General features: G+C 41.4%; 1 pseudogene; it reads right to left on the bottom strand.

Moving 5' to 3' along the window:
- Nucleotides 1-5,637: 5,637 nt before the first annotated feature.
- Nucleotides 5,638-10,652, bottom strand: LOC148195846 (uncharacterized; annotated as a pseudogene).
- Nucleotides 10,653-14,001: the final 3,349 nt, after the last annotated feature.

Genomic DNA, 14,001 nt, shown 5'->3' on the forward strand with positions numbered 1-14,001 from the left:
AGAAAGACAATGCATCTAACATTCATCCATCAAATAACGTAAAAACTTTCATTACAAATGCCACCACCGTGAATACCATTCCAAACTTCATAAGACGTTCAAGGAAAATTGCAAAGTGAAGGGTGATGGCTGCTGCCTCTTGGCCGTGTGTCATTCTAGCACCTATTTTCTACGAGAAGAAAAAGGGATGAAGACGAAGAGCTGTTCAAAACAAAACAGCGTTCCAGCCAAAGAAAAGTTCAAAACAAAAGCCTAAAAACTAAAGACCGAGAGAGTGAGTGGCAAAATGGCAAGTGGCGGCTACAGCTCCAGGCCGAGACCCCCTTTTTCTCCCCTTTCTCCTCCAAGGGTTTTTAAACCCCCGTGTGCCATCTGTCCAAACACACCTCTATTGGACCTGCTGTCCATTTCTCTCCAAGCACCTCCCCAATTGAGTCCGCGTGCACCACTTCTTCCCAAGCTGCAGGATGCGTGCACTGCCAATTGCTGGATGCCACCTCTCTGCTTCACGTGTGCACCCCCTCCAAATGAATCCAGCCCATTGCTTTTTGAAGACGTGGCATGAGCCTTGCTGGACGCGGGAGTGGAATTGTTGCAGCACGACTTGGACGTGAGCACCCCCTTCACGCTGGACTGTGGAATTCTCTGCTGCTGGACGCGTGAATCCCCTCATCCGCGGGCTCCCTTTTCCATTTCCTGGACGTGCGGTCTTGTGTTGGACCGTTGCTTCATTCTGCTGGACGTGCGTTATTCTCCAAGCTGCTGGGCCATTTCCGGATGTAGCAAGCTGGACGCGAAAGTTTCTTCTCTTCAAATGAGTGTGCTTGCTCTTGGACGTGCGTTGGATGGACGCTGCTGCCTTCTTTCTGCTGGACGTGCGTCACCTCTTTTTTTGGATGAAACTCGTTCGTAGCTGCTGGAAAATGTTGTCCGTGTGCTTCTTTGCTGGAAAATGAAGCCTCCTTCCTTCACTTGCTGGACCAGGTTTTTCTCCCAAGCTGCTGGAACGCTTCTCGGCTGGACACAAGACTGCTGGATGTGTGTTGATGGGCTGTGTGGACGTGGAAGCATGTGGACGTAGTATGTAAGACCCTAGAACCTCGTGAACTTACCTAGTTGTAAAAAGTTTAAGTTATAATGTAAAATAAAGTGCTGTCAGACTTGACATGGTTTACTATTTTATTTATAACTTTTTGTGGAAAATATTAATTTAGCTGATTCTTCTTTTATTGGATAGAAGACTCAAAGAGCTTCGATATGAGTACTCATACGCGTATTTTCGACTTCGGTAAGGGGGTCAACCGGACTGTCAAAGTTGCGATAAATTTTGCTGCTGGGGATTTACGTGAGCAGTAATTTTTTTGGATTGTAGACAATGTGAGCTGGCTTGGCTGCGGTTCCTTTTGTGGGAATAATTTTAGGGACCCTTTCAGATATTCCCTCCATGTTTTGGGGCTGGAAAGGAGTATGGGACATTGTTTTATTGAATTATCATTACTAAATAACAATTCCATGGGTCCTTGTGTGTCTAGGAATCATTTCCTTTAATTCCAAAGCTGAATGAATGTTTTGGACAGCAGAGAAAGGCTCTTAGTGAGAGTATTTCGAAAATTCTGAGTGTGCTAAGTGTGGAGATTGTCTTGGCCTGTGCAAGAAGAGAGGGATTCCAAGAAATTAGAGTTCTACCAAGGTTGTGGAAGAGATCAAGTTAAAGTGTTCAAGGCTAAAGGTAAGGGGGTTTAACTTGGGATATAACATAGTGTATGATGGGTAGAAGGTAACCATATAAAGTTGTTGCATGCTTTATTCTTGTGTGTTGGGATTAAATTTAACATGTTGAAGCATGTGTTTTTCTTCTTGGTTGTAAGTTTTATGAGTTTTGAGTATAACATGAGTTTTGGATATAACATGCAGAATCTAAAACTGAATTGTTACGATTTTTCCCAGATTTATTTGAGACCCTTTTCGATGTCAAAAATAGTTTTATGAGTAGTCAAATTAAAGATAATTGAGTCTAGTTTCCAACAAAACAATAATAAACTCATTTGGAGTTGGGAAGAGAGAGTAATGAGTAAAAGAGTGAGCAGAGGTCAAAACTGAGAAGACCAGAGCACGATTAACTTTTCCGCTTTTTAATAATTTTACTGCAGTTAGCCCTGTAGTCCAAAAATTTAGATTTATATGACCAAATAAAGATATTTGCGTCTAGTTTCCAACAAAGCAAGAATCAAATCAATTAGAGTTTGGTAGAGAGAGTAATGAGTAAAACAGTAATAAAAGGTCAAAAGTGAGAAGACCAGAGCGTGGTGAAATTTTCCGCTTTTTAATAATTTTACTGCAGCTAGATCTGTAGTCCAAAAATTTAGATTTATATGTCCAAAGAAAGATATTTCAGTCTAGTTTCCATAAAATCAAGAATCAACTCAATTGGAGTTTGGTAGAGAGATTAATGAGCAAAAGAATCAGCAAAGGTTAAAACTGAGAAAACCAGAGTGTGGTGAAATTTTCCGCTTTTTAATAATTTTACTGAAACTAGCCCTGTCGTCCACAAATTTAGATTTATATGTCAAATTAAAGATACTTGAGTCTAGTTTTCATAAAATCAAGAATCAACTCAATTGGAGTTTGGTAGAGAGAGTAATGAGCAAAAGAATCAGCAAAGGTTAAAACTGAGAAGACCAGAGGGTGGTGAAATTTTCCGCTTTTTAATAATTTTACTGCAGCTAGCTCTGTAGTCCAAAAATTTAGATTTATATGTACAAATAAAGATATTTGAGTCTAGTTTCCAGAAAAGCATGAACCAACTCAATTGGAGTTCGGTAGAGAGAGTAATGAGTAAAACAGTCAGCAAAGGTCAAACCTGAGAAGACCAGAACGTGGTTAAACTTTCCGCTTTTTAATAATTTTACTGCAGCTATTCCTGTAGTCCAAAAATTTAGATTTATATGTCCAAAGAAAGATATTTAAGTCTAGTTTCCAATAAAAAATAAATTAACTCATTTGGAGTTATGTAAAGAGATTTATGAGTAAAATAACAAGCAAAGGTCAGTGTGGATAGCATTCATTTTACTAGTTGGGAATACTTATCTACACTCTTTGGCCAAGAGTGTGGGTAAGAGGGTATTGTGATTTCTCTTCCATTTTTGGAAGAGGAAAGAATGGATTATGAGAATGAGAGGAGTGAAAGAGATGTTGGGTGATGTTTGTGGAGGTAAAGTTGTGCGAACAAGCGGTCTGTCATTTCCTTAGAATTCTTGTCGAATCGATGTTGTTCGTATTGCGATACGATAGTGTGTTGAGTCTCTGCGGAGACTGAGATTCGAGTGTCACCCTTTCCTCGTGCGCGGGGACTAGAGAGGGTTGAATGTCTCGCCCAATGACTTCGGCTCGTGTGAGTATAGTGCTCGGTGGGTGCGCCTAACCGAAGTTTTTACTCGTAATTCCTTGAGAGGTCGGGGAGATAGGTCTGAAGTTGCGATGGAAGACGGCTCGAATCGCCCTGTTTTGCGAAACAGGTTTGGTACGACAAAATTCAAGGAAACAACAGAAGCTTGAGTAAATGATTGAGTCGTGAGTTTAATACTGTGATGTATTGTAATATTGTGACTTGATAGTCTTAGTGGTGATGATCTGAGTTACGAGTTGAATATTGTGTTGTATTGTAAGGTTGTGACTAGGATAATCTAAGTTATGATATTTTGATATTTAAATTATATGCTGTGTTAGATTCTTCGTTACTCACCCTGAAATGTTGTGGTTGTGGTTTCCACCTACGATGATCGTACTTGTACGGGAGTAGATGGCGTTGCAGATGAGGCAGAGATGAAGTAGCACAACGAGAGTTATGGGAATGACTATGGGGGATTTATCATGTTTTAATGTAATTTTATGTCTTTGAATAATGAATTTGATAATTGTAAGGTTTTAACCTTATGTTGTAAGACGCTTAAACTTTTGATGGTTTGGTTCAGCGATGTTAATTAAAAAAAAAATTGGCATAAAATTTTGGATTTTGTTATTTTCTAGTGGCACTCCGTAATGGGGTGTTACATAGTAGCTGCTTTTGGTCTTCAACCCGTGAGCGTGCGTAGCACTTCATCCTTGCTGGACGTGCGTATTCTCTCTGCTGGGCTTGCTGCTGCTCAAAAGATGGACGCGTGGTGCCTCCCATGCTTGCTGGACGTTCCCCATGGGCCGTCTCTGTGTGAACCCCGCGTGGACGTCCGTCAGCTCCCAAGCTTGCTGGACCGCTCGTTCATTCTTAAAGCAAAGAAAAAGGAGCTTCTCCAATTTCCACCTCCTCACCAAGAAACCTCTTCCAAGCACCTCCTAATGCTTTTGTGGACGTGCAGCCCTCTGTTTCCCACCGTCACACCACTTCAATGTTTCTCCAACCAAGATCATCTCCATGTACACTCCCATAATTGAATTTCACACCTCGTCTTTGCTTAGTTTAAAGTATATTTGATGTGGCATTTATTTTGACCTCCAAATGTCCCAAATATTATCCAACAATTTTCCCCTACAATTAATAATGCAAATAATTAGCTCAGATAATTCAAATTAGTTAAAATAAGAATTTCCGATCAAATTAAGCACAATTAGTAAAAATGGGAAAATACTGGACAATTAAGCACAATTCCCCGATTAATTCTAGCACAATAAAATTCTAGCACAATAAACTAAGTGAAGTGAACAAAATATTGACTCATCAAAATAGACCACACTTAGTCTTTTGCACTCCTGGGCAAAATCAAGACGCAAATCAGGGAATAGTTCAAGGACATTCAAAGGAGTTACACAAATGCAGCATACAAAAAACAAAGACTCAGAAGGAAAGAAACAAAATTACACAATCCTCAAGAAATTTGGACAGAGAAAAGAAGTAGACAATATCCAACACAAAATCGAAGAAAGCAGATACTCATGAAATTATCCAAACAATTCAAAGCATGACAAAATGATCAATCAATTGAAGAGGTAAATCAAAAGCAGCAAAACCTCACAGGTGCACTATCAGTGTTTCTCTCAAGTGTCTAGGGTAAACATTGTCAACTCGATGCACTCAAGAAAGCAAACACAAATTGACTTGGCAAGCTTCTATCAACACTCAAAACATATGCATGTTCAAATCAAAAGGTCTTTATGGATGTAATGTGGCCAAGGACAAGGGAGGATAAATATGGATGAGAAGCTACAAACCAAAAGAAATAGAGGAGCAATGGGGAACAAGTGTAAACACAGTCAACTCACACCCAAACCTCTAATTCAATCCTCTTCTTGACTTCATTATTCACAAATTTTTCAAATTTTTTTTATTTTTCTTATTTTTCTCTGTTTTTCATCGTGTCTCTTTTCTTTTCTCTCTTTAGCACACAACTGTCTGAGACAAGATATAAATCATATTTTTGAACACAAAACAAGAAGAGGAACTAACTAGCCAATTCATCAGAATCCCCAAGGAGACCACACTTGTTCCCAAAACACTTCCAAAGCTCCAAAATTCCCTAAGGTTAAGGTAATCATGGTTTTTCACTTAGGGCTAGTGTATGAGCTTCAAAACAAAGAAATGGGGAAAGTATAGGCTCAAAAGGGGTTATCAAAGGTTTAGAACAAGGTAGGCTCATTTGGCTAGAGAGGCTCAAGAACAAAACTGCCTTTATCACTTCCAAACATGCATATCAATCAAGAATTATCAACAAGAGTCAAGCCAAGGCATATGTGCAAGCAATCAAGAGACATATCACACACAAGAAAGAACATAAAGTGGCTCAAATCTCACACAGGGTAATTGTCACAATCAATTCAACCTCTCAAACATCATAATCATCTTCCCAAGCAAAGAAAAGCAAGGGATTTCAAACCAATAAGTATCAATCAAGTGAAGTGAAAGACAAGTCTACAACTTAAACAAAGTCCAGAAATGAAGAGAATCATGCAAAACTGTATACAAGACATGACAAAAACAACCTAAAACAGAAAAAATTTAACAAAGAAAACAAAAACTAACAAAGAAAAAAAAAACAAAATCTCCCCCAATAGACCACACTTAAACTACACAGTGTCCTCAATGTGTCATAAGCATAAGATCAGAAATCAGAACAATGAACAGATCATGGACAAATGCAATAAAAGTAGAGAAAGGGGGAGAAGGGAAAAGAAAACTCCCCTGGTCATGGTGGCAGTTGCCAATTTTGGACTATCAGGGAGATGTCTTCCACCATAGGATTCAGCAAACAAGTTTTGAGGAGGAACAACTTCATCAGTACTGCCATATCATCCAAAACGAGATGTTTCTTCTTTCTTCTCCCAGCAAATTGTTCCATCAGTAGCTTTCCTTCCACTGGTAGTTGTTGATTGTGTGACACCGGAATGGAGATCTTTGGCTCAGTCAAAGAAGTAGTAGTACACTATCCTTCATTAATCATGATTTCCTTAATGTCAACACCTGTATTCTCATTTAATTCTGCAGCATGGTCATCAAACTCACAATTAATAGCATCTGTTATACGCTTAGAATCTGTCTGTAACACATAATCAATTTCAATACAAATCGGGCAAGAACCAGATTCACAATCACATTCAAAGTTCTCAGAGAACTGTGTCAGATCAAAGTTCAGTCCTAACTCTATAGAGTTGTCAGATTGGACAGTTTCTACCTCAAAATCAATATTGATATATGCATCATCAACAGAATCAAAGGTCAGTTCAAGGCTATTATCATTCAAAATTTCATCACGGCAATCATGTTCATTCAAAACAACCTTTAGACCAATGGGTTCAATGGCTGATACCAAGGTTGTCAAACTCGAGAGTTTACGTAAACTCGTGGGAGCTTCGTAAACTCGGATCGTAAACTCGAATCGTAAACTCGTAAGAGTTTACTTCGTGTAAAAATATTTTAAAATATCTATAAATAATAGAATAATTTAATATTATAATTTATAAATAATGTTTTTATACTTTTATAATATTATTATAATTATTAGTTTATCATATTATATATATTTAAATATTTTTCTTTAATATTATTATTATTTTGTCATAATTTTAATTGAATATAATTGAAACTTCAGTTAGAAAAACAAGTTCTTCAAGTTAATATTGGTCCAAAAGTTTGGTATACTAAAAGGAGGCCCAATAATCAGAATAATAATGAATAGATACTTTAATATTAAATATTTTAATATTAAATATCTACATGCTAAAATAAGAAGCATAAATACTAAAAGATTAAAACGCATCGTACAAGGGATTAAAACCCTAGTTGTAACATTAAAATAGAAATACTTCACTCACGCAACGCAGAGCAGCGAGAAATGGAGAAGCATCGGTGAGCACGATGGCAAGCACGACGACAAGCACGATGGCAAGCACGAACCAGGCGAACGGAGTGCGACCACAACGACAAGCGCGAACCAGGCAACGAAGCGTGACCATGAACCAGTTGAACGACGAGCAAGAACCATGTGAACGGCGAACACGAAGGAGAGCTAACAAGGAGCAACCACGACAGCGAAACGTGACGGTGCCCTAGACCTATAACTATTTCCTCTTTCTTCGCTACTTCTTATTTCAAACTCGCACAACCGCTGCAAAATCGCGATTCTAACCGTTCCCATCGAGTTTAGAACCGATTTTACCGAGTCTGCTTGAAAACCGAGTTTGCTTCCGAGTTAACTCGGAAGCCAGAACTAAGAACGCAAACTCGTCCGAGTTAACGAGTTAACTCGCGAGTTTGATAACCTTGGCTGATACTGAATCAAAAATTTTAGAATGGTCAATCAAATCTGTATCAGTATCAGTCATGAATCCTATAGAATCAGTGTGCATCAAATCACAGGCATTTGAATGTATAGGCAAATCAGGTAAAGTGTTTGGAATCTCAAGTTCAGAATAAACCTGTTTTTGCTCATTGAAAATTTTCTTACCAATCTCCAAGTCATCAGCTGCATCCTCAAGGCTATCATTTAAATCAAGATCAGTGCAAGGATAGTGAACATCAGGTATGTCAATGTGCTCTACAGGGAATAATGAATCCACAACATGAGTGTGCACGTGTATATCAATATCAGAATCTAGAACAGGCTTAAATGGTTCAAGTTTTACCAATTCAAAAACATTAAAATTTACTTGAACCTCAGATACATGAGTAGGGATTTCAAGTTTACAGTAAACCTGCTCAAGTTTTTCCTTTACTACCTCACTTGGATTTTGACCCGCTAGCTTGCAGAGCAACTTCTTTGCCTCTGTTGGAGTTCTGTCCATCAAAGATCCACCAGCAACTACATCCACTAATATCCTTTCATTGTCCAGGAGCCCTTCATAAAAGTAAATCAAGACCAAATGCTCTGAAATTTGGTGGTTTGGATAGGCTGTGCAGAGCCTGTTAAACCTCTCCCAATAATCTGCCAGGCTTTCTTCTTGAAATTGCTCAATGCTAGTGATCTCCCTCCTAATGCTGACTACCTTTGCTGCTGGAAAGAACTTGTTGAGGAATCTCTGTTGTGTTTCCTGCCAACTATCAAAAGGATACTGGTATAGGAACCAGTCTCTTGCTGCACCTTGAAGGGACATTGGAAACACTTTCATCAACACTGTCTCCTTTGAAACACCAGCAGGCCTCATCGACGAACACACCAAACAAAACTCCTTGAGGTGCCTGTATGGATCTTCATGTGCCAACCCATGGAATTTGGGAAGACTCTTGATCAGCTCATATATCCAGTCTTGAGAATCTGTCATCTCCTCTATTGTAGTGCAAAACCTGTCTCAGACCTGGACTTCCACTTCAAACAAAGATTAAACCAAACATATAGAAACATAACATGGGGGAAAACCATTATTTACATAATTTGAAACTTCCAGAAACAACAACTAAATGCACAAAATACAAAAAATGATAAAAATCTAAACACACAAAAATCGATAAAAGAAGTAAACCCAAACAAGACTAACTAAACATCCTAAAACACATCACACAACACAACACAACACTAACACAACAAAAGACCTAAGACCGAACCGTTGTTCCCCGGCAACGGCGCCATTTTGATGAGAGGGTCGCACCTCACACAAAAGTTGATTGCATAAAAGAATGCAGTATAGTACTAGGAAGTGACTCCTAGGTCGTCTCTCAAGGACCAAATTGCGGTTCAGTCTCAGATCTAACACGAGGGTGGGGTTTTGTGATTTTGTTTTGATGCGGAAAAATTAAATTAAACTGGAAATTAAATAAAACGAAATTAAAAGCGTTGAAGTAAATTTCGAAACAGTAAAAAAAACCGAACGGTAAAAGACATCAAGATCAAATAAACGCGAAACATTAAACGTGCAGAAAATGTAAAACATTGACGCATAAATAAAAGCACCAGTAAAAACAAACAGTCAAAGTTAAATCGCAGACAAACAACAACCGAAATTAAATTACAGCAGCAAAACAAAACAATAAAATGATCTGGAAATTTAACAACAGAAAATGAAACCAACTTTGAATTCCATTTAAATTGTGCAAGAATTTAATACAGCCAACAAGAAAATAAAATTGGAACGTGCACACCATTTTTACTTCAACCGTAACCTTCCATTCTCTGCCTGTGTTTCCTCCTTCATGTTCCAGCCCTCTATCCACGGCCTCTACTCTACTCTACTCTACACTACTGGAAAAATCTACACTACACTACCTACTGCCCTACTTCTACACTACTCGGCTGGTTAATTCTTTGTCACATCCCATCCTCAATCCCACGTAATCTACTTCTCATGTCATAAAAACAAAAGAAAAACAACTACTTTCATTCCAGCAACCGTAACATCCCTACAACCACCTTGTTTTTGATTAAAATTTCAATGCCCAACTAAAAGAGAATAACGAAAATGCTTCCCATCGATCAACGTAAGGGCATAAACGTAGTGGGTGCATAAATGTAGTGCAGCAACAATTGGAAAGAAAGAAATTAATCACCCCATCTAGAAGAAAAGAAAGACAATGCATCTAACATTCATCCATCGAATAACCTAAAAACTTTCATTACAAATGCCACCACCGTGAATACCATTCCAAACTTCATAAGACGTTCAAGGAAAATTGCAAAGTGAAGGGTGATGGCTGCTGCCTCTTGGTCGTGTGTCATTCCAGCACCTATTTTCTATGAGAAGAAAAAGGGATGAAGACGGAGAGTTGTTCAAAACAAAACAGCGTTCCAGCCAAAGAAAAGTTCAAAACAAAAGCCTAAAAACTAAAGACCGAGAGAGTGAGTGGCAAAATGGCAAGTGGCGGCTACAGCTCCAGGCCGAGACCCCCTTTTTCTCCCCTTTCTCCTCCAAGGGTTTTTAAACCCCCGTGTGCCATCTGTCCAAACACACCTCTATTGGACCTGCTGTCCATTTCTCTCCAAGCACCTCCCCAATTGAGTCCGCGTGCACCACTTCTTCCCAAGCTGCAGGATGCGTGCACTGCCAATTGCTGGATGCCACCTCTCTGCTTCACGTGTGCACCCCCTCCAAATGAATCCAGCCCATTGCTTTTTGAAGACGTGGCATGAGCCTTGCTGGACGCGGGAGTGGAATTGTTGCAGCACGACTTGGACGTGAGCACCCCCTTCACGCTGGACTGTGGAATTCTCTGCTGTTGGACGCGTGAATCCCCTCATCCGCGGGCTCCCTTTTCCATTTCCTGGACGTGCGGTCTTGTGTTGGACCGTTGCTTCATTCTGCTGGACGTGCGTTATTCTCCAAGCTGTTGGGCCATTTCCGGATGTAGCAAGCTGGACGCGAAAGTTTCTTCTCTTCAAATGAGTGTGCTTGCTCTTGGACGTGCGTTGGATGGACGTTGCTGCATTCTTTCTGCTGGACGTGCGTCACCTCCTTTTTTGGATGAAGCCCGTTCGTAGCTGTTGGAAAATGCTGTCCGTGTGCTTCTTTGCTGGAAAATGAAGCCTCCTTCCTTCACTTGCTGGACCAGGTTTTTCTCCCAAGCTGCTGGAACGCTTCTCGGCTGGACACAAGGCTGCTGGACGTGTGTTGATGGGCTTTGTGGACGTGGAAGCATGTGGACGTGAGAGTGCGTAGCACTTCATCCTTGCTGGACGTGCGTATTCTCTCTACTAGGCTTGTTGCTGCTCAAAAGATGGACGCGTGGTGCCTCCCATGCTTGCTAGACGCTCCCCATGGGCCGTCTCTGTGTGAACCCCGCGTGGACGTCCGTCACCTCCCAAGCTTGCTGGACCGCTCATTCATTCTTAAAGCAAAGAAAAAGGAGCTTCTCCAATTTCCACCTCCTCACCAGGCAACCTCTTCCAAGCACCTCCTAATTCTTTTGTGGACGTGCAGCCCTCTGTTTCCCACCGTCACACCACTTCAATGTTTCTCCAACCAAGCTCATCTCCATGTACACTCCCATAATTGAATTTCACACCTCGTCTTTGCTTAGTTTAAAGTATATTTGATGTGGCATTTATTTTGACCTCCAAATGTCCCAAATATTATCCAACAATTTTCCCCTGCAATTAATAATGCAAATAATTAGCTCAGATAATTCAAATTAGTTAAAATAAGAATTTCCGATCAAATTAAGCACAATTAGTAAAAATGGGAAAATACTGGACAATTAAGCACAATTCCCCGATTAATTCTAGCACAATAAACTAAGTGAAGTGAACAAAATATTGACTCATCAGTCAACCACGTCAACTTTGTCCACTTCGTCCACGTCGTCAACTTCGTCAACTTCGTCAACTTTGTCAACTTTGTCAACTTCGTCAACTTCGTCAACTTCGTCCACTTCCTCGACTTCCTCTACTTCCTTCACTTCCTCCACTTCCTCCACTTCGTCAACTTCGTCCACTTAGTCCACTTCGTCCGCTTCCTCTACTTCCTCCACTTCCTCCACTTCATCCACTTCCTCCACTTCCTTCACTTCCTCCACTTCCTCCACTTCGTCAACTTCGTCAACTTCGTCCACTTCCTCCACTTCCTCCACTTCGTCCACTTCGTCCACTTCGTCAAATTCGTCCACTTCGTCAACTTTGTCAACTTCGTCCACTTCGTCAACTTCGTCCACTTAGTCCACTTCGTCCACTTCATCTAATTCGTCCACTTCGTCAACTTCCTCCACTTCGTCAACTTCCTCCACTTCGTCAACTTCGTCCACTTCGTCAACTTCGTCCTCTTCGTCCACTTCGTCCACTTCCTCCACTTCGTCAACTTCGTCAACTTCGTCAACTTCGTCCACCTCGTCCACTTCGTCAACTTCTTCCACTTCGTTCACTTCATCCACTTCCTCCACTTCCTCCACTTCCTCCACATCCTCCACTTCGTCAACTTCGTTCACTTCGTGCAATTCGTCCACTTCGTCAACTTCCTCCACTTCGTCCACTTCGTCAACTTCGTCAACTTCGTCCACTTCCTTCACTTCGTCCACTTCGTCAACTTCGTCGACCTCGTCAACTTCGTCCACTTCGTCCACGTCATCAACTTCGTCAACTTCGTCAACTTCGTGAACTTCGTCCACTTCGTTCACTTCGTCCACTTCGTTCACTTCGTCCACTTCGTCCACTTCCTCCACTTTCTCCACTTCCTCCACTTCCTTCACTTCTCCACTTTCTTCACTTCATAAACTTCCTCCACTTAGTCCACTTCGCCCACTTCGTCCACTTCCTCGACTTCGTCCACTTCGTCAACTTCATCAACTTCGTCAACTTCGTCCACTTTGTTCACTTCGTTCACTTCGTTCACTTCCTCGACCTCCTACAGTTCCTCCACTTCCTCAACTTCTTTCACTTCGTGCACTTCGTCCACTTCGTCGACTTCTTCCACTTCGTCAACTTCGTTCACTTCGTCAACATGGTCCACTTCGTCAACTTCGTGCACTTCGTGCACATCGTCAACTTCGTCCACTTCGTCCACATCATCAACTTCGTTTACTTCCTCCACTTCGTCCACTTCGTCAACTTCGTCAACTTCGTCCACTTCGTCAACTTCGTCCACTTCGTCAACTTCGTCCACTTCGTCAACTTCGTCCACTTCGTCAACTTCGTCAACTTCGTCCACTTCGTCCACTTAGTCCACTTCATCCACTTCCTCCACTTCGTTCACTATATCCACTCCGTCAACTTCGTCACCTTCGTTCACTTCGTCCACTTCGTCAACTTCGTCCACTTCATCAACTTCGTCTACTTCGTCGACTTCCTCCACTTTTACCACTTCGTCCACTTCCTCCACATCGTCCACTTCGTTCACTTCGTCCACTTCGTCCACTTCCTCCACTTCGTCCACTTCCTCCATTTCGTCCACCTCCTCCATTTCCTCCACTTCCTCCACTTCCTCCCCTTCTTCTAATTCGTTCACTTCGTCCACTTCCTCCACCTCCTCCACTTCTTCTACTTCGTCAACTTCGTCAACTTTGTCCACTTCGTTCCCTTCGTCCACTTCGTCCACTTCCTCCATTTCCTCCACTTCCTCAACTTCGTTCACTTTGTCCACTTCGTCAACTTCCTCCACTTCGTGCACATCGTCAACTTCGTCCACTTCGTGGACATCGTCAACTTCGTCCACTTCGTGCACATCGTCAACTTCGTCCACTTCGTCCACTTCGTCAACTTCGTAAGCTTTGTCAACTTCGTCAACTTCGTGAACTTCGTCCACTTCGTCAACTTCGTCCACATCGTCCACTTCGTCCACATCATCAACTTAGTCCACTTCCTCCACATCCTCCACTTCCTCCACTTCCTCCACTTCCTTCACTTCGTCAACTTCGTCCAGTTAGTCCACTTCGTCCACTTCCTCCACTTCCTCTACTTTGTCCACTTCCTCCACTTCGTCAACTTTGTCCACTTCCTCCACTTCCTCCACTTCCTCAACTTCGTTCACTTCGTGCACTTCGTCAACTTCCTCCACTTCGTCAACTTCGTCCACTTCGTCAACTTTGTCCACTTCGAGCACATTGTCAACTTCGTCCACATCGTCCACATCATCAAATTTGTCTACTTCCTCCACTTCCTC

This window comes from Vigna umbellata, chromosome 7 (assembly GCF_029865625.1).
Source record: "Vigna umbellata cultivar VRB3 chromosome 7, Vumbellata_1.0, whole genome shotgun sequence".
In the NCBI taxonomy this organism is placed as follows: domain Eukaryota; kingdom Viridiplantae; phylum Streptophyta; class Magnoliopsida; order Fabales; family Fabaceae; genus Vigna; species Vigna umbellata.